Source organism: Asparagus officinalis, chromosome 1 (genome assembly GCF_001876935.1).
Source record: "Asparagus officinalis chromosome 1, Aspof.V1, whole genome shotgun sequence".
In the NCBI taxonomy this organism is placed as follows: Eukaryota; Viridiplantae; Streptophyta; class Magnoliopsida; order Asparagales; family Asparagaceae; genus Asparagus; species Asparagus officinalis.
Genome location: NC_033794.1, coordinates 99,780,340 through 99,805,824, shown reverse-complemented (window position 1 = coordinate 99,805,824; position 25,485 = coordinate 99,780,340). Strand labels below are relative to the sequence as shown.

Below are 25,485 nucleotides of genomic sequence, written 5' to 3'. Positions count from 1 at the left end.
TCAGTCTGCTTTTGTTTAGGAAACGAGTGGTATCTTTTATTATCTATTGATGCTCATAATTCAAAATCTTTACCAGAGTAAGTTCATTATCAAATAGACTGATTTGTCACTTTTATTTTGTTGATTATTTATTTTAATAGATCCAGCAAAACTTTTTACATGGCCCTTTTATGTTAACATGTAGCTATGGTGGGTTATTTTGCCCACAATCAACTTTCAGATAGATGCATCTCTTTGGATCCCTAGTGCATCTCTTTGGAGGCCGACATCTGAGTTAGAATGCATTGAAGATGCCGTTGGTACGACAATAGCTTGGCCATCAGACAAAGTTGTTATGCTTTAAAAAGCTGGTAAGTTATACGTCTTGCAATCGTGTGTTTTTACTTTATCATGTTTGTTATAGTTGTAATTTTGGTGTTGTTAATTTATGTTTTTGCAGCAGTACTAGTACTCAATTTCTGAAGATGATGAGTCTCCCAAGTCATATGTAATGCATCAAAGTTAATTTTTGTTGTTCTGTGTACTATGGTTAATTTCTTGTACTCCATGTTGGATTATCCAAAGACTAGTATTTTTTTTGGCACATTTGTGTTGACTCTTCTTGTATGCTACAACTTGGTTATGTATCAGTTTGAACCTTTAAATGAAATATTTTCTTTTATGGTTGTCACAATTGGAAGTTATTTCTAGTTCAACCTCAAAGGTTTATAGGCACAACTGAAATGCTATAAGAAGTGGAAATAATTATTGAAATGCTATTAAAAGAAGAAAGACAACATTCGCTGAAATGTCATTGTAGTAACTCAAACGCTATCAAATGTAAGACAATAGCAGTGTTGAAATGCTATGAATGAAAACTAACTAATAGCGTTTTTCAACCGCTATGAAAGATATTTGTCATAGCAATATAGAAACGCTATTGAATACTCTTTTATAGCTACATAAAAACGCTATGGTTGGAAACTTTTTGATAGCGTTTGGGGAAACGCTATGTAAAGTCACAGACCTACTATAGTGGGTTCTGACACAGCGTTGATTAAAACGCTATGAAAAAATACCATAGCGTTTTTCAGCCGCTATGGTAGATTTCAGGTGTGTAGTGAGGTCTCTTGCCCTTGCCCTTGTCATTCTGCTATCCCGACTTGTTGCCCTCCTTGTTCTTCTGGAACATCGCAGTCTCTGTCTCCTGCGATATAGCTGCATCTGCGACCTCTCGGACTGAATGGAATCTTCTGGAAACTAGGTAACGGCGAAGACTTAGGCGAAGTCCCATAAGAAACATCTGCGCCTGTCGCTCTCCTGACTGCTACATGTCCGTGAAACGTAGAAGACTCATAAATTAGCTCTCATAGTCAGCCACAGACATATCTCCCTGCTCTAGCTTAGACAACTCTAGCTCTTTCCCGGCCCGTGCCGCGGAAGAGATGTACTGCTCGTCGAAGAAATGCACGAAATCCTCCCAAGTGAGGGCCATCCGATGATCCAGAGTGAACTGAAGCCTATACCATCCTCCTGCATCACCCTTAAGGCTAAAAGCTGCCAGCCTCTGCTTCTGCACTGAGTCGACGTTAAGTAAATCTAAAAGTATTTCTCACATATTTCCTCCATTTATAGGTTGTAACTGAATCCGATGTGCCCTAAAATTTTTGTGCTCCTAACTTCTAATATCTTCCTCAATCTTACAGAGCCAAACTTCCTACTCCGTGACTCTATTAATAGCTGGATGTGACGATGGTGAGACCTTCAGTATTACCTCTTCAATAGGTACGGCTGGTACAACTGGTGGTAGAACTTCAAAGAGTAAAATTTGGCTTGTTACTCACTCCTCGAGTGTTGCTAGTCTCTGCTTCTGTAATCGGTATTACCAAGTCGATCAGATACTTTGGAGCCTACTGCGGCTCGGGCTCTACTTGTCCAGCTCTCCGGGTACAAGCTTTACCTCGACCACGTCCTCGTTCCAATGTTTATAATACCAAGATGATATCTTATTTGACACAGTAAGTGAGATCCCAATCATAAATAACATAACATATACCAATAGGAAAAATCGTATCACTTATCATTCATGCATTTACTTTTCAATCAAAGCAAGGTAGTTGTCACCAAAAAAAAATTTGTAAATTTTTGAATATACGTATATAACGTCCTCACTCATTCTAGGAATTTCTAGTGGACTCTATACATGATTCCTAGGAAACACTATATTAGATCCACGACTCGACACAAGATGATCCTAAGGATACTGAAACTAGAGCTCTGATACCAACTGTGACGCCCTTGGGTTCACACAAGGCTGCAGTCCAAGGTGAAACCAGAGATGTCAAACCTGCCATGCACCCACACTGTGCATAAGCATGTTTCACTAATCACAGTAATATCCTCTAGTAGAACCAAATAGAAGTGCAAGTACAAACAGGCAAAATAAAGGGAATAAATGTAATAGACATGATATAGAAGAGATATCTCAGAAATGAAAAGAATCATGTCTCAACTATAATACATCTGATATCTGAATAATAAAAATATCTCAACATGAATCAACTAAAAATCATACTAAGGCACACTGTCTTTACAATATGAATATGAAACTCTAATGTCTGGATAAAACTCAAAACTACAGTGAAGTCTCTACAAGTAAAAATACACGACGGCAACTATGCCAGAACTCCGTCACTCTGTGGCTCTCTGAAACTCCGAACTACCTAAAAAGTAATTTAAAAGAAAAAAATAATAACAAGAGCGTCAGAGCACTACAGCAAGATTACCTCCATCCGCCCCAGGGAAAGGGCTACTAGATGGAGTGAATGCTCTATCTATTAAGCATAGTCTACCTAGATTCATTTTCTCGTATCTAAGTAGGATTAACATTTAGAAACCTACAACACGAGACGTACTACGTCGAGCGAAATAATCCAAACAAGGAAACCCTCATGTATATACCATAAGCCTCAAATTGTAGATATCTAAATATTAATACCGAACTAAGAAAAGACAATCTAATAAAACCAATAATTAGAAATCCATAACACGAGACTGGTACGTTAAGCGAAATAATCCAAACAAGGAAACCCTCATGTATATACCATAAGTCTCAAGTTGTGAATCTCTAATCATTGATCCCAACTAAGAAGTAAAAAAAAAAAAGACAGTAAAAGAAATAAGATATCAACACATCGTATTTATAATATCTTCCACTATCACTGGAGAGATAGAATAAAATACCAACACATAATTTTGTATACTTTCAAAAGTAACGTATCTCAGTCATAAAGTTTAATGATAGGTCATATTCATAATCGGCATCTGCCATACTTAGACTATCAAGTAATTGTCTCAGTGTAACGGACTACCCTGTAGGTATCCTGAACTGTGTACACGACTCATTAGTCTCATCGTGATCTTAGTGCATAACATGAGTGCGGGATGGACTACCAAATAAGTATCCTAAAAATACGGCTCACGAGCCTCATCGCACCCTAGTGTGGGACGGACAGCTAGATCAAGTCTCCTAAAATCCGACTTAATGGTTTGTATATATGGAATATCGATGCACTACCTCATGTAGTACTAAACTAAGCTCATCAACGATATCCAGCTCATGTAAATCTTTGTATCTTTGGTATGTCGACGCACTATCCCATATAGTACTGAGCTGTGCTCATCAACGACATTCAACATGTATATGAATGATATCTAATTCAAATATGATCAAATAAAAATTTATCATAATCCCCTTAGGATTCTCAAATGTATAACACAACATATTCATGACTATACGTGTAACATCAAACGGCTCAAAACTCCGCGAACGCACCTCAAAACGGCGCAACATAGCTCCACAAAACGAGCAGGAAAAACAGACATGATATCTGTTAGTATAATAATCATATCATTCTCTAGGAAAACTATTTTTACAAATAGTTTTTTGTTTTGAAAACTAGATTCACACATCTTTCAAATGACATAAGTTTGGTTCAGTTTAGAGTTCATTTGTTATCCCAAATCTCCAGTTAAACATTATATATGTGTAGCCATTTTTCTGCAGGACATGTTATTAGTAAATATAATATATCTTTTTCTATACAAACTCTTATTAAGAATGATTTTCTGTTTTAGAAACTAGACACATATATATTTCATTTAAAACTAGTTTGGTTAAATTTGGAGTTTGTTTGCTATCTTAAACGCTCAATTAAATATTATACAAGTGCTGCGGTTTTCTACAAAAAAAAACATATATATAGTACATCACTTAAATTTCTCATATATGAATAAAATTATGAAAAACCCTAATGATCATGATCATAATACTATCATAAACAGCAATAAAAGATTATTAATCTAGCATTTGTTTTAAGGTTTACTATTGAAAATCTGACTTTTAACACCTCAGGTTAAGATTAAAGCATGAAAACACATATTCAACATCATATTAATCATTTACACTAGTTATTTAACTATGAGGATAGGTTTGGATGAAGATAATATTGCCTTAATCTCATGTGCAAGCCTATGAAATAAACAGCAAGCAATCCATGAGCACAAACCACCCGTTCTCCCTCGTCACACGTCGATGATCTCGCCCTTTTGTCGATATTTGCTTCACAAAGCTTTCAAAACTCATAAGAATAAGATCTAGGGTTTTTGAGGGGAGAGGGTGGCTGCTAGGGTTCATAGATATGATAAAAGAAGAGAATTTTTATGAAAAACATAGGTATTTATTGAGGCAAACCCGAAACAAACCTGTTTGACCCGAACCAGGAAACCTAGTCTGACTAGGAAAACAACCTTTGGTATTTTGGCAATAACTTTCGCGTACGACCTTGGAATAAAGTAATATAAGATTTGTTGGAAAGCCCTTGATAAGACCTACAACTTTTATATTTTGAGTTTTCCTAGATTATAAGTGTATTGTTGTATAAAATCTATAAATTCTTAACTGGTCATTTTTCCCAGATTTTTTCTCGTGCATATTTTGTGCATTTGCACTCATATATTCATATATATATATATCGAATTGATCTCAAATCAATTCCTATCATACTCAAATATTAATAAACGTTATTTATCACAATATAACATGTTTATTATTATATCTCACAACATTCAGTATTACGGGGTTTTACAATATTCCCTGAATGAAATTCACTTCCATGGGTTAATCATATGGATCACTAGGCTGCCTTTCTAGGTTAAAAATATTGAGATCAACAGTCATGTTCCTAAAAAATAGTTTTATTTAATCGGTTCTACAATTGATTAAAGTATTTGAGGTGGCTAAAAACGGTCTTCCTAGAATGACTGGGATTTGACTTTTGAGATTGGGAACGGGTTGCGTTTCCAAGAGATTAAAATCAACAACAAAAATAAACTCTTCAACCTTGATCAGAACATCCTCTACCTCTCATTTGGGAACTTTCATGGATTTATCAGCTAATTGTAGAATGCATCTTGTCGATTTAAGTTCTCCTACACCTAGTTGTTGATAGACTGAATAAGGAAGGAGGTTGACACTGGCTCCCAAGTCTAGAAGTGTCTTATCAATGTGAGTGTTACCTATGATGTATGGAATTATGGGACAACCAGGGTCCTTATATTTTAACGGCATGGGTTTTGAAAAATTTCACTAAGGTTGACAACTAAGAAGACTTTCTTGGGGACATTGGTGGTTCTTTTCTTAGTACATAAGTCCTTCAAGAACTTTGCATAAGAGGGGATTTGTTCGATTGCATCTAGGAGAGGGATGTTGATCTTGACCTGTTTAAATGTTTCTAGGATTTTCTCAACCTGCGGGGGTTTTTTCCTAGGTTTGAGTCTATCTGGAAAGGGGGCAACGAGCCTATACCTATCTAGATCAGGTTCAATCTCATGTTCAGCGTTTTGGTCATCGGAAGGAATGTGTTGGATGGGAGAAGGGGTTTGATCCGGTGGCATTCTAACTTGGTTGTCTATCTGTTTTCCTGATCTTAAAGTGTGAACTGCATTCACATGGGCTGGTTGGGATGAACTGGCTCCATTGTCTTTAGGGTTTGTAACAGGTTAACTTGGGAATTTTCCTTTCTCTCTCGCTCATGGTAGTGGCTAGTTGCCCAAGTTGGGTTTCTAACCGAGCTATGGCTTGAGTGTTCGAGTTGAGCACTTGACCGGTTGTTTGCAAAAAGGAATTTAGAGTGGTGGATGACTGGGTCAACATGTTTGTAGTTTGTGTAGAAGCTTTGATCATAGCTTCTAAACACTTTTCTAAGACACTCAAACATTTTTCATGATCAGAATTTGAAGGATTTGTAGGCTGGTGAGGATGAGGATGTTGGGTTGGAAAAACTAGGTTAGCTTGTTAAAAATTGTTTGGTGAGTTAACCGGGGTGGTATTTCGCCTAGGGAATTGTTGGTTCGACGCGGGAATGAAGTTTTGATTTTCGGGAGAATTTCCTTGATTCCATGCAAAGTTAGGATGATTTCTCCAACCTGGTTTGTAGGTTGAAGAAAATGGATCATTTCTAGGGCGCTGGAATACAACATTTATCTGTTTTAATGCATGGTTATTTCCTAAGAGAGGGCATTCCTCTGAAACGTGGGTAGGAGACTGACAGTTATGATAACTCGGGGCAGAAACATGATTGATTTGAGCTAGCGCTCATTCCTTAATTTCTAAGGCTTCTAACCTCCGCAGAATCATCACCATCTTCGCTTTAGAAGCAATGTTTGACTCCAGGGAAAGACCACTAGACTTAGATTGGGAAACTGATGAAACCCTGTCATCATAGTGTTCCTACTGAATTGTTTTCTCGGATAGACTCTCTAGGAATTCCCAAGCTTCATCAGTATTTTTCCTCATAAAATCTCCCTGACACATTGATTCTAAAGATGTTTTTGAAGAATAGTCCAATCCTTCATATATGACTTGGCATAATCGCATTTCTTGAGACCATGATGAGGACATTGGATCAAAAGATCTTTAAATTAGTCAAAATATTTCCAGAATGGCTCACCTGGGATAATTTTGAAGTTTTGAATATTGTTCCTATGTTTTACCGTTTTATGAATAGGGAATTTTTTTAAAGAAAAACGATGATAAATTCCTCCCAAGTTGAGATGGAATTTATCGGTAAGCTGTATAACCATTTTTTAGCTTTGTCCTTAAGAGCAAATAGAATAAATCTAAGTTTAATTGCATCTTCGGTTAATTCTCTCATTTTAATCATAATACACACTTCCTCAAATTCCGAGATAAAAATATATGCATCTTCTGTTTCATTTCCAAGGAATTTGGGAACCATGTTTATGTAATGCAGTCTATGTTGGCCTTCTTGTTTTGATGATGTTTAACAAACAATTTACCACTAATGTTGTTTGTCTAGTATCTGTGTTTTCCTATATATTATAGACAAACAACGTTGTTGGATGATGGATGGAATAGAGATTCAACGATGATATCCAATGGAGGTTGGCGGAATGTCGGTGAAGCTTATGCAATTCAAAGTTAAAGATCAAGTTCAAGCTTCATCCGCATGTGTACCAAGTCGAGCTTATTGAAGATCAAGATTTAGCTTGGGTAATATAGTATAGGTTTTATATTATGTGTGTTAAGTACCTTAAGCTCAATATCATATACACACACGTATTTGGTTTCTATGTATATATATAGTTATATATATACATGCATGGTTTTGAGTTTTCATGCTTTGGACACACTTGCAAAATACATGAGTTTTCACAAATAGAAATTAAATTTGAGAAATTCTTTTCCTAACATGTTTTTTTTCATGTTTATAAATATTTCGCAAAGTTTCATCAAGTTTGGAATTGATTTATGTTTAATGGAATTTACAAAATCATGTTTTTGTTCGTGCACATGTTCGTGCATGTTTTACAAAACAGATGAGTTTTTATAAATGAGAAGTGATATTCAAGAAATTCTTTCTTTGACATATTTATCTATATGTTTAGAAACTTTTCTCAAAATTTTACTATTTTTAGAGTTGATCTACTATGCCCAATTGATTTTACAAAATTATGTATGTCAGCAGATTTTCAGAAACTGTATATCTGTGTTCAAACATTTATATCTCTTAACTGGGAAATGATTTTTCAGAAATTCTTTCTCTAACATGTTATTCTTCATGTCTAAAACCTTCCCACAAAATTTCATATTTTTTGGAGCTGTTTTACTATTTTTAATTAATTTTACAAAATTGATACGTAGTGTTACAGTACCCGCGGTCGACCACCAAACTCTCTGGACGTTACTCAGCTTTGCATATGGCTCACGGCCAACCGTACCGGTCGACCGAAGTTACTGTAGCAGCCGACCATTACACAGTAACGCCTAGTTGCTGATTTTTGTTTTTTAATGGTTTTTTGGGGGTTTTGGGGTTGGCTTCTTCAAGCCTATATATACCCCTTTACCATAACTATTTTCTATCATCCAAGAGAGTTTTTAACCAAGTTTAAAATAGTTTTAACAAGAGTTTTAACAAGAGTTTTAGTTTGGTTTAAGTGTGTTTAAGAAGCTTTTAAGCATTTGGAAGTTTGAGTTTAAGAAATCAATTTCACAAGAGCTTGAGGAGACCATCTATTGGTGTTTGGGCATCCAACTATTCTCCTTCTACCTCTTGATCTATTGAGAAGTTTTCTAACTCTTTTCTCTAGCAATTTTATTATTGATTTTTATATTCTTATTATTGCTAGTTTGCTATTTGAGTTAGATTTGATTTTATCTCATTGTTACACACACCCACTTGAGCTTATTGTATTTACATTCATAATATATTTTGGGTTGGTGAGAGTTGTAACAATTGAGTATGAGCTTTCATTGTGTTCTCATCCATAGTAGAGAACAAAAATTTATTATATTGAGCCTTATTGTGAGATTCACTTTGTAATACACTTGTACAACGAGAGAAGTGTGTGGCGAGAGTCGGGGATCGTCCTAAGAGGAGTGGCGTTGGTTGACGAACCTAGGGAGAGGTTGTAACCGAGCACTTGAGGGAGACACGTCTAGTTCAACACTTGAGAGGGTGTAGAGTGGGATTGCAAGAGTGGTGATTGTAAAGTTTTTGGTTAGCTAGAAAACCGAGTGTGAGGTGTAAACGTTATTCGGGTGAACGTAGAAAACCCGATTGTGATAGTGGATTTCTCCCCGAGAGTGGAGAGCGGAGACGTAGGACGGAAGGTCCAAACTCCGTGATCATATTGTGTGTTTGCATTGTTTATTTTGCACTATCACATTTGTAGTTTAATTATATCACCTTTGTGTTAGTTTATATATCCTTGCACATACATTGCCTATATCTCTTTGTTAGGATATATCTCGTTGTTCATATTGCTTATCCTAGTTCATATATATTGTTGTATTTTATACTTGCTAGGATAACTTGTTAATTAATTGTAATTGGTATAAAATTGGATTAGATTAGCATAAGACCCTAATCACCCCCTAGGGTCTAACAGTCTAAGCTCGAAATTTGCTCCATTTACTTCGGTGAGCCTTATGCAAGATGGAATTGCATTTCTGGTGAGGTAACACATATCCTGGAGAATGGGTTGATTTGTCATTTCTTGGATTGGTTCAACACGGATTAAACGATGAGAATTACCCCTAACCCAAGTTTACATACACCAAAACAACTTCTTTTTATAATTTTTTTAAGAAAGAACGAAAATTAGTTTTTTTTATGAGAAGAAAAAGATAGAGAAAACCTAACTAAAACAAATCAAAGCAATCACTTTTCAATCATTCTAATTCTAGGGTTTAGCCTAACTCAACTAGACCAGCTCCTAACCAAAAACTCCTACAGTGAAAAGATTAAAGTTTTACCCAGGTAGTTAGCCAGGTAAGGATAGTACTAGAGGGGGATCAGAGATCAATTAAGTAGCTCGTTCCTTGCGGAGCGCTTTACGCAACCCCTAAACCTTGACTTAGACACCAACTAATCCGAGAAAATTTGAACCGGTTCACTTAAGGATTTCTTGTTCCTTATTGAGCTCGAGTCCTTAGGGGCCAACATCTAATGAGTTTTAGGAGGCTTGGGTTTGTGAAGTGAGGAATTAGTGATTTGTGGGCTAAGAAAAGGATGATGAAATCCCTTACCTTATCTTGATTAGGGGTTTTGCCCTTAAGAATGTTTTAAGTATGTGCCAAATCAAGTGCTACAATCACTTTGGTGAATTCCTACTAGCTATATGAAATGCAACCCTAGAAATTAAAAGTGATTAAAAAGGATGAAAAAAAATATTTTTTTTTTAAATTATGGTCAACAACAATCAAATGTGAGAAGAGAGCTCTTGTTTGAATTTATTATCTTATTAGTTAATGTCCAAGTGAAAGGTGAATTTTATAATTGTCAACAAAAATAAAATCTTTTTTTTTAAAACCTAATTGTCTCTAATTGTGAAGCTAACTAAAAAGGGTGGAATTGAAAACGCTAGAAAGAAGAGTTACCTAAAAGCAATTCTCCAAGTTCTTGATCTTCAATTCAAGATTTTTGAGCTCCAAACGGTTCCTTCACAAGAAAACACACAAATTAAAGAACCAAAATAATAAAATTCTATTTTAGCACCTTCCCCGGCAACATCGCCAAAAACTTAATGCGACATAATTATGTACCAAAATTATAAGTGCACAATTGATCAATTTATAGTATAAAAAGTTATCGATCCCATGAGGAAGGTGATTTTAAGAGATTATTAGAATTGGTTCTTGTGTTTTGTGCGTGACAAAAATAAGATTAAAGAATACGTGTGATTATGAAGAGAGATATGATGAGTGATTGTTTTGAATATATGCAAGTAACAATAAATTGAATTTGAGCGAAGAGAAGTAAGAATCAAAGAATAGAATAAAAAGCAAGAATAAAAAGAGAAAAAAAAATCAAGAAAACAAACGATGGAGAATTAAATTAAAGATATGAGAGATCTAGAATTAAATCCACTAGCTAATCTCAATTATAAAATACAAACTATTCTCTTTTTATCATATTTCAACTTAGATTTATTAAGCATAGACAATCAAACCATGTAAGGAAAGTATAACCTATCAAATTATCATCTAAATCAAAATAAAAATTATGATAAGAACAACAACAAGATAGTAATCCTAGAATTCATAAGCATAACCTATCAAACCATTTAAGGTAAGCATAGATTATCAAATTCTTCTTCTATCAATTAGTTCTCTAGTTGATTATCCTAAACATGATCATTTTTAGTGTAAGAGAATAATTCATATAATATAAAGGAAATTAGACTAGTTTCATACAATTCTAAGATTCCTACAAGAATTAATTTCACATCTTAAGAAATAAAAGCAAGAAGAAAAGAACTAATTACAAAAATAAAAAGAAAAGAAAAATCTAAACTATGAACAAAAAATAAATCTAACTACAAAGAATTAAAATCTAAACTACAAAATAAATTACAAAAAATAAATGCAAGAAAATAAATCTACTCTACAAATAAAAGTACAAAAAAAATAAAAAGATAAGAAAATAAATCTACACTACAAGCATGAATATAAATCTAACTAATAAGCAATAATAAAGAAATTACTAAAAAGAAATAAAAGAGAAAAATAAAAGAAAAGCAAATATTCAAACTTTTCTTTATCTCCATCACTATCATCCAACAAAGAGAAGAAGATTTGAAGTGGTGAAAAAATTATTTTATTAATTATAACAAAAGTTATAAATTTGGAAGGCTTTCTCAATTAAGAGTACGTAGCTCTCCTCTCCAAAGGGAGTTACAAAAATTTTCACACCTCTAACCTCTCACTCTCTACCCCTATTTATAGTAAATATCAGTGAATGAGAGCCATTGGATTCAAATCTTATCCAAAACCAATAAATTTCAACATTTGATCTGTAACAGAATGCCGTAGCTATCGATAAGGACATCGATAAGCGTATCGATGCGAGTATCGATAGGCGCATCGATAGGCTTATCGATGTGCCCATCGATGTGCTTATCAATGGCTGCTTCTCTCCTTTTTCGACCCACAGCTTTTTCTTGTGTTTGGTTTTTGGGCTTGGGCCTTTGGCATTTTGAGCTTTAATTCTTCTTTTTAGCTTGGGCTTTTGGATAATTTGGTAATTAATTTTCCAATGGGCTTCTTTGCTTCATTTCTTTATTAAATCAAGGGCTTTTGATGAGAGATGGGATTTTTGGAATTATTCTTCATTAACCTGCATTTAAAGATAAAAATAATTATTAGTGACATATTTATTCATATAAAATAGATAACGAGGGTATAAAATTGTAATAAAATATGATTATCAATAAATCATGGAGTTTTTATTTTATTTTATTCTATTTTAATTTTGAATTTGTAGGTCAAAAAATGTGTGATATATTTGGATGATTTCCTTTTGCACGGTCAAAATAGAAAACCGTCCCCTTTGCTATATATACCCATTCCCTTATCTTTACATCTGAAAACTATCCCCATTGTTAAAAACCATCCCTATTGCTAACCATATCCTTAGGTATAAAAACCGTCCTCATAGATTATAAACAAAACCATTCCCATTGAAAACAAAACCGTCCTCCTTGATCAAACTTGAAACCGTCCCCCTTGGTGCGTAAGCGTCACGGTATCTTAAAAATATAACAGTTCCCATTGCCAAATAACCATCACCATTTGCAAAAATATGAATCGTCTCCATAGTTAAACCATCCCCAAATGTTGTCTACGGGAACAATTCAAGAACCACGCCACTTAGATCATGAACCGTCCCCTTAGACCAAAGATTACGGAAACAAATGTATCGAATAAGTAACCGTTCCCTTAGGCCTATGAAGATGGTTTTATTGTCTAGCGGGACGGTTATAAACCATCCCCGTAGACCCATTATTTGGTAGTGTTTTCAAAAATCTATGATAATTAGTAGCTACTGAGCAAGGCGTGGCAGCTCATGAACTTCTATTTCCGGTATTACCCCCCTAGTATTATGTACTAGTTCTTTTTGTCAATTTTAGGAGTTTATTTGAGTTTGTAGTAAAGAGTGATGCTGTAGCGGAGGGCTCCACAGGCATAGAAGATGTCTATATAAAAGTAGATAATAACACAGTATATGTAATCACAGTAGAGATAGAGAACAACACATAAGGATTTAACTTAGTTCGATCAGTGTGACCTACATCCACGGATGAGAACAACAGAGAAATTCATTAATCATAAGAAAGAAGATTACAAATGAGATCACTCTTTAACCTCACCAGAGAATCACACAAAGGAAGAAATTAATTCTCTATATAAATTAATTCTTTCTATCTCTCTCTTCTGAAACTCCTCTCTGTCCTAATGTTCCTAACACCCCACCACTCCTCCTCATTTATAGCCCTTTAATTATAATAAAAAAATGCTAATCGTTGGTGAAACAGTATTGGAGGTAGGTGAAACGGTGAAGTTTGGTGGTCAAAATTCAATCTTGATTTCTCTTCTCTTCATTCAAAGTCACATTTCACAAATCTCCACATTGACTTTGAATATGAACATCTTCTCTTTACTCTTGTTGTTTTGCCAGAAGCTCCTTACGAGTTTAACATCCATTTTGTTAAACTCCAAGCAATTAAAGATAATGCTTGAACTTGTGCGAAGATACAGGCTTCGTTATCATATCTGCTGGATTATTTATAGTATTAGTTTTCTTAATCTTGATGACTTTAATTTCTCTAATAAAATGATGCCTGACATCTTTATATTTGGTTCTTTCATGATAAAACTGATGCTTTGTCAAATGTATAGCACTCTGATTATCACAAAATATCATAGTAACACATTAGTGTAAGCCGACATCTTCAACCAAACCTTTCAACCAAATGTCTTCTTTCACTGCTTTTGTCACTGCATACTCTGCCTCTATGGTAGACAAAGTAACTGTCGACTGTAGAGTCACCTTTCAACTAATGGTAATACCTAAAAGAGTGAATACATACCTATCAGGGACCGTCTCTTATCAAAATCACCCGCATAATTTGAATCAGAATAGGCAAGTATTCTGCAATCTGAATTTGTGTTCCTGCCAAAATATAAACTAGTATTAGCAAATCATCTTAAATATCTAAGCATCCATTTCACATCCTACCAATGGACCTTTCTAGACTTATCTATATACCGACTCACAACATTGACTACATGTGAAATATCTTGACGGATGCAGATCATAGCACACATAATGCTTCCTACTACACTGGCATAAGGAACACAAGACTTGTAGTGCTCCTCTTCTTCAGTCTAATGTGACAAATTTGCTATAAAATGAAAATGAACAGCAAGCAGAGTCTTCACAGGCTTGGTATCAAGCATGCAAAATCTCTCTAACACTTTTTTAATGTATTTCTCCTAAGGTAAGAATAAACTTTCTTGTCACCTATTCCTGTGAATTTCCATCCCTAAAATCTTATTTGGTGCTCCCAAGTCCTTCATCTCAAACTCATGTTTGAGTTGAGATTTCAACTCGTTGATTTCTGATATATCTTTAGCTGTAATCAATATGTCATTAACATACAAATGTAAATATATGAAAGAACCATCATTGAGCTTTTCATGATAAACACAACTATCATATTTGCTCCTAGAGTAACCATGCTCAAACATGGAAGTATCATCTCAAATACCACTATCTCAGAGACTGTTTCAAGCCATAAAGAGATTTCTTCAACGTACACACATGACCTTCTTTAACTTCAACAATGAACCCCTCTGGCTGATGCTTAAAGATCTACTCTTCAAGCTTGCTATATAGAAAATCCGTCTTCACATCAAATTGCTTAAACTCCAAATTAAAATGAGTAACCATGGCAAGCAACAATCCGATTGAGGTGTATTTTATAACTAAAAAAATACTTTGAAATCCACACTGTCAATCTGACTATAGCCTTTAGTTACCAAGCGTGCCTAGTATCTTACAGAATCTATATCCGAAGTTCCTTCATTCTTCTTGTACACTCATTTACAGCCAACAATCTTCTGTCTCCTTGGTGGCTTCACTAACTCCCATGTATGGTTCTTGTGAAGAAACTCCATCTCTTCAGTCATTGCAATAGTCAAATCTACTGCGTCACTACCACTAATAGCCTCTTTATAGGTAGAAGGTTCTGGAATCTCAATCGATTCTGCTATACTCAAAGGGTAAGCAAGCGTGTCTGTATAACGTTGAAAAGGTCGAATCTGCCTTTTTTTGTTCTCCCACTTTCAATATTATTTCTTGCTCTTGTGGTGTATCAGCATCGGAAGTTGAACCTTCCACAGTTTTAACTGGCTCAATATGAGCACCCTCAAGCACTCTCTTTGAAGCTGAGTTCTCTTACTCCACCTACTTGCTAGACTCATTTTCAGTACCTATGGTATCAATAACAAACTTCTTTCTTGAGTGAAGCGTGGATTTCTCATCAAAAGTAACATCATTACTAATAATAAATATAGATGATTTGGGATCAAAACACCATAATTTATATCCCTTTACTCCATTAGCATATCCTAAAAAGATAGCTTTCTTTGCTCTGGGTTTAAGTTTACCATAACTAACATGAAAATAAGCAGAGTAATCAAATACTCTTAAATGAGAGTAATTAGCAGTGGCACCAAACCATATGTCTTCTAGAGTCTTAAAATTAATTACTGTAGAAGGAGATATGTTTATCAAATAGCAATGGTATTGACTACCTCGGCCTAATAGTCTTTTGACAAACCGACATTAGAGAGCATGCACGGATCTCTCTCTAAAGTGTTCTGTTCATATTTTTTACAACTCCATTTCGTTATGGTGTATGCTGAACTCTACGATGACGCACAATACTTTTAGTCTTGCAGAACTGGTCAAACACTACAGGGCAAAACTCCATCCCATTGTCGGTTCTGAGGTGCTTCACTTTTTTTCCTGTTTGCTTCTTAATCATAACCTTTCATTACTTGAAGATTGTAAATACATCACTCTTATGTTTCAAAGAATATACCTAAAATTTTCTGGAATAATCATCAATTAATATTAGCAGAAAATGAGCTCCACCTTTCGATAGAACCTAAGAGGGACCCCAAATATGTGAATGAATATAATCAAAAGTACCATTGGTTTTGTGAACACCGGTACTAAAAGAGACTCTATGGTGTTTGCCAAAAACACAATGCTCACAAAAGTCTAGTTTGCTAGTTTTCTGACCATAAAGCAGACCTTGTTTGCTTAATACACCTAGTCATCTTTTACTCATATGCTCTAACCACATATGCCACGAACGTGTAGTGTTAGAATCTCAATCCTCTGAATATGACATTGCTGTAGCAACTATCACTAGACTGCCTTTAAGGATATAGAGATTGTTTATTTTCTTTTCTTTGATAACAACAAGAGAGCCTTTACTAACTCCTCCACCTTCAGCCAAAAACTTAAAACCATTGGAGTCAAGGGTGCCTAAAGAAATGAGGTTCTTCTTTAACTCTGATATATGTTAGGCATTGCTCAGTGTTCTAATAATACCATCACGAGTTCTAATTTAAATTGATCTAATATCGACATTCTTGCAATGCATGTTATTTCCTAACAAGACATTCCCACCATTAATAGACTGATATGTGACAAATCAATCCCTATATAGACACATATTATAGGAACAACCCGAATCAAGAACTAACTCATTATGTGAATGAGTATTAACACTAACTGAAAGTACTTCATGTGAACTAGAAGAGTCTTCAGTTATAGTAGCAACTGAAGGTTTCACCTCCTAAGACTTCGACTGTGAATTATCATTTGCTTTGATCACTGGACAATTAGGTTTTATATGCTCAAACTTATGACACTAATAACATTCAATGTTTTTTTCTTAGTCTTGACTTTGATCTAGATATGTTTCAAGATTTGCCTCTACTATCAACACTCTTTTCAGGACGATCACAGACAAACAAGCCATCAGTTTGATCCTCACCTCCAACAATAGGCGCTTTCTACCTTAATTCTTTTGAATGTAAGGCTGACTTGGCATCCTTCAAAGAAAGTGTATCTCTACGAGAAAACATACTATTGACAAAATTTTCATAGAAAGGAGGTAATGAACATAACAAAATAAGGGCTTGATCTTCTTCATCAATTTTAACATTAATATTTTTTAAATCTATAAGAATAGTGTTAAGTTCATCTAAGTGGTCTTTAATTTGCATACTTTCCTTCATGCGAAGGGTGAAGAGGCGTTGCTTCAAGTAGAGATTGTTCGTTAGAGATTTCATCATGTATAAGCTCTCCAACTCGATCCATAGGCCAGCAGCGATATCTTCATTGGTAACGTCCCTCAAGACTTCATCAGCCAAACAGAGCTGTATGGCACTATGTGCCTTCAATTTTAGCTCTTCTTTCTCATCATCGGGCATGGATTTCGGCTACTTATCCTTTCTAAACAGGACTTTGAACAATCCTTGTTGTACTAGTAATGTCCTTATTTTGACTCTCCACAAACTGAACCTGTGTCTTCTATCAAATTTCTCCACTTTGTATTTTATAAAAGACATCTTTAGGCCCACCAGAACAATAACTATACTTGTGAATAGTAATAGTATTTGTCAATAGTAACAATACTTGTGAATAGTATAATACTGGTAAATAGTGTCTAGTTCCTTTAAAGGGTGAATGATAATCTAAGTTATTTTGTGATATAGAGGATCCACTTTTAGTGGAAGCCACAGAACATATGATAAGCAGATGCACGCACCCTAAGTCAGGCTTTCATACCAATTTGTTACAGTGGGGTGCTCCACAGACACAGAAGATGTGTATACAAAAGTGAATAATAGTACAGTACTGTGTAATCACAGTATAGACAGAGAACAACATACAAGGATTTAATGTGATTCGGGTGTGACTTACGTCCACGGGCGAGAACAGCAGAAAAATTCACTAATCACAAAAGATAAGATTACAAAGGAGATCACTCTCTAACCTCACCAGAGAATCACACAAAGAAAAAAAAATTAATTCTCTATATAAATTAATTCTTTCTATCTCTCCATTTTCTAATCCTCTCTGTTCCGATGTTCCTAATGTCTCACCATTCCTCCTCATTTATAGCCCTTCAATTATAATAAAAAATTGCTAATAGTTGGTGAACCAGTATTAGAGGTAGGTGAAACAGTAAAGTTTGGTAGGGTCAAAATGCAATCTTGATTTCTCTTCTCTTCATTCAAAGTCACATTTTACAAATGACGACAAATGTCTGCTCCTCTTTCTACATCTTACTAGACTTCCTAACTTTCATTTTTGAATAACTATTGCACACCATTTAGGGAGGTTTATAATATATCTTTTGAATAGGGCTCCTCGCCCTATTTTTACTTCAAAAATATTTCTAAAGAATTTAATAATTCTACAGTAAATAATATCAAACCAATATTGCGGCTCAAGTAGGAAAGTCTAGGGTATATCTCATGATGTTGGGACGATGACAATGCCTGATTCGTGTACTGTAGAATCGTGCTAGTCCAAAATTATGGAAAGATCCATGAATACAGGAGATCATGTTTGTCTACAAACACTAGAAGATTTTATAAATTTAAGTTGCTTGGTCCTGGTACAACGGAGACCCCTTAGTGCTCCGATTAGAAAAATGATAATATTGGAGTTAATGAGGCTAGGAGATTTAGAGGTAGGTTAGAGGCAATTAAGAAGGAAATGATTACAACTAACTTAACGGAAGAGATGACACATAACAGAATGGAATAGAAAAATAAGATTCATGTAGCCATCCTAAATATTTGGGATAAATACTTGGTTGTTATTATTGTTGTTGTTGTTATGTCCTGGTACAATTTGCATAATTAAACTAGAATTTTTTTTGTAGTGAAGAAATATATGATACATCCTACAGACCTCCCTTATTGAACCGGTATTATTGAAATAACTGATTATATATATATATATATATATATATATATATATATATATATATATATATCTCCAATAGGATGACAGACCCACAAAACTATCACGTTAATAATTACCTCCGATAGTTAACTCTTTATACTTTGTCATGTAGAGGCCTACCATGTGATGTGCATCTATTCCATTCATAGTCATTATACTCCCATATCACCGAACGACTTGATATCCCTCGCTTAGTAGTGTTCTACTATGCGATGAACACCTATTTGTCACTCAATTAAGATAGCAATCTATCATGCGATGATTCACTATCTGGTCTTTTTTGAAAGTTCTATCTCCATAGAACGATCGAAGATAGTGGCCTACCATGCGATATGCCACTATTTCAATCACAGTCGTTACACTCCCATACCACTGAACGACTTGATTTTTCTAGCCAAGTAGTGTTCTACCAAGTGATGAACATCTATTTATCACTCGATCATGATAGTGATCTACCATGTAATGATTCTCTACCTGATTTTTTCCGCAAGTTCTATCTCCTAGAACGGTCGTTAATAGTGGCCTACTATGTGATGTGCCACTATTCTAACCTCTATTTCAATCATAATCGTTATACTCCTATGTCATTGAATGACTTGGTTCCCTCCAAAATCTCCCACTAATCCTCTTCAATAGGATGGTGGGTCCATAGCAAAACTATCATGTTAATGATTACCTCTTATAGTTAATTTTTGATGCGGCATAAACATGTACCAAAAATATTGCAAGTGCACAACCGTGTCAAGTTATAGTATAAAGATATTGATCCCACGAGAAAGGTGTTTTGTAGGAGAAAATATAAAATCGATTCTTATGTTGTGTGCGTGACAATTAGGAGTGATGAGTGAATGTGATGGTGAAGAGATTAAGAGAGTGAAAATGGTGTGTAAATAAGACCAAAATGTAAGTGAGAGTGGATGTGACAAAGAATAAATGTGATCAATAAGGCAAGATGGAAAAATCAAGAAACAAATAAAAATCAAGAATGAAAAGAAATAAAATTCAAGAATAAAAGAAAATGTAAAAAATTAAAGATGGTGGATTCAATTATAGATATGGATAATATAAAATTGAACCCACTTCTTAGAAAATGGTGATTCCCTAGAAGGTTCTAGCCTAAAGGCGAATCAAACAAAATAAAAATAAACAAAAAGAAAAACTAAACCCAAGAGGGTTCTAGGCTCAAGGTGAATAGTGCAAGAAATTAAAATCTAACTACAAAATAAATTACAAAATCTAAACTACAAAATAAATTACAAGAATTAAATGCAAGAAAATAAATCTACTCTATAAGCATGAAATAAATCTAATCTATAAGCATGAAATAAATCTAAGGCAAGAGGGTTCTAACCTCTTGGCTATTTAACAAGAAAATAAAATCTAACTATAAGCATGAAAATAAATCTAAACTAATAAGCAATAAAAGAGAAATAAGAAAAACAAACCTTCAAATTAATCTCCATCTTCATCTTCATCTTCATCATCCAACAAAGAGAAGAAGAGAAAAATTTAAAGTGGTAAAAAAATTATTATTATTAATTACAACAAAAGTTATAATTTTGAAAGGTCTTCTCAATTAAGAGTAGCCCTCCTCTCCAAATAGAGTTACAAAAATTTTCACACCCTATTTATAGTAAACAATAATGAATGAGAGCCATTGGATGAAGACTTAAGCCCTAAGGAATTATTTTTAGCCTTTGAGCTTTTGGGCTGGAATTCTTGGGCCTTTTGCTTGTTTTCTTCATTAATTCAATGGGCTTTTTCTGAAAGAAAAGATCTTGAGCTTTATTCTTTATTAACCTTCAAATTCTTCCTATAATTACTTCTCCAGCATAGAAATTCAGATCGTGTTTCTTTGTATGAATATTGTTTTATGATATGTTCTGATTTCAGAGATGTCATAAATATAAAAGTTATAGATCTCGTTCTTAGCTTTCCAGAAAATATTTATTCAGCCAATTCTGAGTTGATACGAGAGAGATATGACCAAAATACCAAACATTATCGAGATATCCAGATTGCATGATTTGTTTCTTTTTTTCGCAAAACTTCTTCATTTGTTCCTTGATGGTATATTTATTTTTTCTTGGGCTTTTGGACATTTTCTTAACATTTTTGGCTTCAATGCTTCATTAAATATTGAAAGAAATTATTTGGCTTCATGGGCTTCATTCTTTTGTTTTTGGCTTTGGGCTTTGGTGTTAAATCAAGGGGCCTTTGTTGAGAGATGAGAGTTTGAGATTTATTCTTCATTAACCTGTAATTAAAGATAAAAACAATTATTAGTGATATATTTATTCATATCAAATAGATAATAAGGGTATAAAATTGTAATAAAATATGATTATCAAATACCCCCACACCTGAACTTTTGCTAGTCCTCTAGCAAAGAAAATAAAATGAAAGAAAACCTAACTCACTTTCATAGGAATCGCCGTTTTATTTAGCACATACAACAAGCCTTTAAACCCCTAGGTTATCCTAGTGGACGAGTTGTAGTCTCGTGAGGGTTTGCAGTGAATATACCCAAAAAATTCGGTCAACTTGCCAAATTAAAGAAGTTAGTAAATAACTAAATTTACTTGATAATTGAAGCTAGTTATTATTCAAGAAAACATTTCTATATATAACTCTAAGGTATATTTCATAGAAAATCTTCTTATTGTAGCAATACAAAACCAAACCAAACTTAGAAATTTAATTTAAAAGTTTTGAAAAGAACATGCTAACTCTTTGTTTAAAATAATATTCAAGTTGCTTGATCTAAAATATTTTCCAATACCATATATACAAATATAACTATATATATAAAACATTTATTAGTTTTTTTAACTCTTTCTTCCTTGGTGATTATTTTTCTACTTTAACGGGCTTTCTAAGCGACCATTTAACGAGTTTTGGGCCAATGGATCCCAACCCAATTGGGCTTAGGTCATTAAGTATGGAAATACTTATTGAGCTTAATTACTCGGTCAACTTAGGCTTTATAAGATAGAATCACCTTAAATTTAAGAGTTTTTTTTCCTTTTGGTGCCTATTTTTCGCACTCTTCTTTTGTAATTTTTTTAATGTATATGTATATATATTCTGAAAAATATGTAAGTCAAGACACTTTAATAAATTATTTTTAACTCTAAGCTAAGCATGTATACGTTCCATTATTTTAAATAAAAATCAAAGTTAAGGCTTAAGTAAAGTATACTACTTTGAAAATCATTTCTTAAGAAATTTATTTAGAGTTATCATAAAAGGTAAACTTGAGTAAATAATAAACTAGGGATTTCTAACAACCAATTTTTCTGTAGAGTTCTGAAAATTTGATTGTTGATTATTCTCCAAGAATCTAAGTTCATCAAGAAATAGTTCTTCAAAATTTAATTCAAAGCAACAAATGTTTAACACAGTTTCATTATTCTCAAGGACCTGATCTGCTTCTTCTAAAAACTCTAACACTTCATCAAGAATTTCCTCAAAACTTAAATCAGACTCTTCTTCTTCTTCTTCTTCTTCTGATCTTTCCTGAATGTAATTTATTTCTAGAGGCTGATTATTTGGCTGGTCCCCTGGATTAAAAATGTTAAGATCAGCAGTCAAATTCCCAAAGGACAGCTTCATTTGACCAGTTCTATAGTTGATGAGATCATTAGAAGTTGCTAAGAAAGATCGTCCTAAGAAGACACGTGTCTGTCCTTTGGGATTGAAAACAGGTTGTGTTTCTAAGACTACAAAATCTACTGAAAAATAAAATCTCCAACCTTAATCAGAACATCCTCTAACTCACCCATAGAGACCTTAACAGATCTATTAGCCAACTGTAAGGTGTATTTGGTTGGGTTCAGTACACCTAGACCCAATTGCTGGTAGACTGAATATGGAAGTAAATTGTCACTGGTCCCTAAGTCTAAAAGCGCTTTATCAATGTGAGTATTACTAATGATACATGAAATGATGGGGGAACCTGAATCTTTACGTTTCAAAGGTATGGGATTTGATAGCATTTCACTGATATTGGCGGCTAAAAAGACTTTCTTTGGAACATTTATTCTCCTCTTCTTAGTGCATAATTCTTTTAAAAATTTAGCATAAGATGGAATTTGTTTAATTACATTTAAGAAAGGAATATTGACCTTAACATGCTTGAATGTTTCTAGGATCTTCTCCTCTTGAGGGGAGTGTTTCCTAAGCCTGAGTCTATCTGGAAAAGGAGCAACTGGTCTAAACCTATCAAAAGCAGGCTCAGGTTCCGGTTCAGGTTCTTAGTCATCTGAGGAGGGTGATTATTGAATAGATTCATCAGAAGGAGAAGGAGAAGGAATTTGTACTGGATCAAAAGTTTGACTTAGAGGAGTTCTCACTTGATTATCGACCTATCTACATGACCGAAGTGAATGGATTACATTCACTTGAGCTTCACCCTGTGTCCTTAGGGTTGACCACGGGTTGACTCGGAAATTTTTCTTTCTTTCTTTCACTCACGGCACTAGCTAGTTGGCCAAGTTGGGATTCTAATCTAGTTATAACTTGAGTGCTAGAATTGAGCATTTGTCCGGTTGTTTGCATAAAGGAATTCAGAGTGCTGGATGTTTGAGTCAACATATTCGTGGTTTGAGTGGAGGCCTTAATTATGGTTTTCAAACCCCTTTCCAAGACATTGAGACGTTTATCCTGATCTGGAGTGTGAGGAGTCTGAATTTTGCTTGATGAAGAGGAGACTGATTTTGATACGGCAGATTGGGTTGTTGAAATTGTGGATTGAAAGGAACTGTGTTTCTCCTAGGAAATTGTTGGGTTGAAACAGGAGTGAAGTTTTGAGTTCCGGGAGAATTTCCTTGATTCCATGCAAAGTTGGGATGATTTCTCCAACCTGGATTGTAGGTTGGAGAAAATAGATCATTTCTAGGGCGCTGGAATGCAGCGTTCATCTGTCCTAATGGTTGATTATTTCCTAGGAGAGGGCATTCCTCTGAAATGTGGGTAGGAGACTGACAATTATGATATCCTTGGGCAGAAACCTGATTGATTTGAGCTGGAGCTCGTTCCTTAACTTCTAAAGCTTCTAACCTCCGCAGTATCGTCGCCATCTTCGCTTCAAAAGCAATGTTTGACTCCAAGGAAGGACCACTAGACTTAGAATTGAGGACTGATGAAACCCTGTCATCACAGTGTTCCCACTATATTGTTTTCTCAGATAAACTCTCTAGAAATTCCCAAGCTTCATCTGCATTTTTCCTCATAAAATCTCCCTGACACATCGATTCTAAAGATGTTTTTGAAGAATAGTCCAATCCTTCATATATGACTTGGCACAATCGCCATTTTTCTAGACCCTGATGAGGACATTGGATTAAAAGATCTTTGAATCGGTCGAAATATTTCCAGAATGGCTCTCCCGAGATAATTTTAAAGTTTTGAATGTTGTTCCTTAGCTTTACCGTTTTGTGAATAAGGAAAAATTTCTTAAGAAAAACGGTGACAAATTCATCCCAAGTTGAGATGAAATTTGTCGGTAAGTTGTACAGCCATTTTTTAGCTTTATCCTTAAGAGCAAATGGAATAAATCTAAGCTTAATCGCATCTTCCGTTAATTCTCTCATTTTAATCATAATACACACTTCCTCAAATTCCGAAATAAAAATATATGCATCTTCGGTTTCATTTCCAAGGAATTTGGGAAGCATGTTTATGTAATACGGTCTAAGCTCAAAATTTTCTCCATTTGCTTCGGGGAGCCTTATGCAAGATGGAATTGTATTTCTGGTGGGGTAACACATATCCTGAAGAACGGGTTGATTTGCTATTTTTTGGATTGGTTCAACACGGATTAAACGATAAGAATTATCCCTAATCCAAGTTTGCATACATCAAAACAACTTCTTTTTATATTTTTTTAAAGAAAGAAAGAAAATTAGTTTTTTTTATGAGAAGAAAAATCCGAACTAAAACAAATCAAAGCAATCACTTTTCAATCACTCTAATTCTAGGGTTAGCCTAACTCAACTAGACCAGCTCCTAACCAAAAACTCCTACAGTGAAAAGATTAAAGTTTTACCCAGGTAGTTAGCCAGGTAAGGATAGTACTAGAGGGTGATCAAAGATCAATTAAGTACCTCTTTCCTTGCGGAGCGCTTTACGCAACCCCTAAACCTTGTCTTAGACACTAACTAATCTGAGAAAACTTAAATCGGTTCACCTCAGGATTTCTTGTTCCTTATTGAGCTCGAGTCCTTAGGGCCAACGTCTAATGAGTTTTATTTGGCTTGGGTAGTGTAGTGAGGAATTAGTGATTTTTGGGCTAAGGAAAGGGTGATGAAATCCCTCACCTTATCTTGATTATGGGGTTTTGCCCTTAAAAATATTTTTTAAGTGTGTGCTAAATCAAGATGCTCAAATCACTTGGTGAATTCCTACTAACAATATGAAATGCAACCCTATGAATTAAAAGCAATTAAAAAGGATGGAAAAGAAAAAATCTTCTTTTTAATTAGGGTTAACAATCAAACAAATGAGAAGGGGGAAATTATTTGAATTTATTATCTTGTTAGTAAATATCAAAGTGAAAAATGGATTTTATTATGGTCAACAA

The 25,485-nt window shown here is 34.5% G+C and overlaps 1 long non-coding RNA gene across 1 annotated transcript; it reads left to right on the top strand.

Annotated features, from left to right (window-relative positions):
- LOC109843488 lies at positions 243-474 on the top strand. The gene is made up of 2 exons (XR_002247699.1): positions 243-350; positions 440-474. It is a non-coding gene; the product is annotated as an uncharacterized LOC109843488 (long non-coding RNA).